Below are 2,024 nucleotides of genomic sequence, written 5' to 3' on the forward strand. Positions count from 1 at the left end.
GACACTGCCATATGCGTAGTTCGACCCAAATACCAGAAGTTCTCCAGTCAAGGAAGATAGGCTTTTTAAGGTAATTGAATTGTCTTTCCCTGCGCGTTTCTGGTCTGTACAGCTCGTCTACCGTGCTAGGTAGCCCCACTAACACAGTACAGACATGGCCAATCATCGCATTTAGCATCTTATGCGTAACCATAGGACAAATTATAGATGACTCCGAGTCTTTCATACTGCCCAGAGTATGATCTAATACGCTTTGAAGGTATTTAAAAATCAGGTCTGTAAGGTATACTATGGCGGCACGTTGTAATTCGCTTAGCTCCTCGTCGTCCATGAAATAAGAAAAGATATCAGTGAGCGTTTCAGATATAATGGACTGAAGCTGTACATTAGTGATATTCTCTTCATTAATTCTGGCCATTATGTGGTTATGTGACAACATTTTTATAATTTCTAAAATAAACTCTGCAAGCAAAGAACAACTGCCATCAGGATCGAGGTAGTGAATCGTTGGTATTTGATCTAAATTACGTCTTAACAGGCACTTCAACAGGGATTCGGTCCGCCAGACCAGAACACTGACTGCATTGGTGTTCGGATCGTTTGGTGTTTTTTCAAACTCCTGTAAAATTCTTTCCACTAGTTTAGTAATAATTCGTTCATACGCCGCCATTTCTTCAGATAGTCGGGCACTCGAATGTCGTTCTCTCGTGCCAGTGTTGAGTACCTTTGATGACGACGTCAGTTCTACAACGGTTGCTGCACGTGTGCTTGTGCGCATGCCTGGCACCGGCAGGCCAGGGTTGTGGGGGCACTAACCCTCTTGGGTGGGGGCTATGTGGCGACCCTGACCGGTCGCAAAGGTTCATGTGTTCTGTTCTGGCCAATGTGGGATGGGGGGAGGAACAGGTGCGGGAGGAGATAAAAGGGATGGCAGGTGGGCGTTTTGTTTAGACGAATTTCATGAATTTTGCCCCACTAGGATTTCTTTTATTTTAGCAATATAACAATATAAATTCCCTTCAGTTAAACTATCAATGGAAAAATACATGTAATAAAATATGAAAAAGCTGTCAAACAGATAAAAAATAAACACTGCTCATAAACATTGAACATTACCATTATAATTGTTCCTTGCTTTCTCGAGAAATGAACATGAATTCAGAAATATTTACAAAGAAAGAGAGCCTTGGTCAGAAATGTTTGGGAACCACAGGCCTATTCCGCTCCAAGTACTGCCACACAGCTTACTCACTACCAACACTGAAGACCTTGACAGTACACTGACTGCACACAAGTCCCCAGCACTTGATGCACAATTTGTTTTTATTGTGGTGCATTTTCAGTGTACACTGCCTTCGCTTCTCCTGAGGCTGCTCTGCCTTTGTTGGAAGGGGCAGTGGCACAGTCTCAGTTGCCTCTTTCATTTGCATGTGGTCACATACCTTACACAGCTGCAGAAGGAAGTTGCGCCTAGTAATATTTGCTTTTGTGCAGTTCCGGTAAAGAATGTATGCATTGACGCCAGCCAGGTCCAATATGAAGATGGCGAGTGGCCATCTGCGGGTGGTGGCTCTAGTGGAGTATTGTCTGCTCATTTGGTCCAGGACATCCACTCCCACCTCAGTCTTGTTATAATAGTGCACTGTGTCTGGCTTTTTCTTCGGGCTGTCACCTTCCACGTTCACCATCTGGTGCATTGTGCTGAGGATGCATACATTTTTGTTCACCTTGCCCTGGTATATTGTGAGTATTGCCTTGTCATTCTTCATCACTTTGATGTCATGCACAAATTTTTACACAAATTTTAGCTCTAGCTAGTTGTTTTTCATGCCAAATTGACATATACATCTGATGTGGAAGAAATTAAGTCCTGACCTGAACTGCATACACATACTTTTCGCTGTGCACTGAATGTTGAGCTTCTGCCTGGTGAATGAGAATACTAGTACAAGTGGTACAACTAAGCTTAACAATAAAACTGTATATTTGGCCAGTACAATTTTTATATACACTGTATGATCTTG

Source organism: Monopterus albus, unplaced genomic scaffold, assembly GCF_001952655.1.
Source record: "Monopterus albus unplaced genomic scaffold, M_albus_1.0 scaffold956.1, whole genome shotgun sequence".
NCBI lineage: Eukaryota > Metazoa > Chordata > Actinopteri > Synbranchiformes > Synbranchidae > Monopterus > Monopterus albus.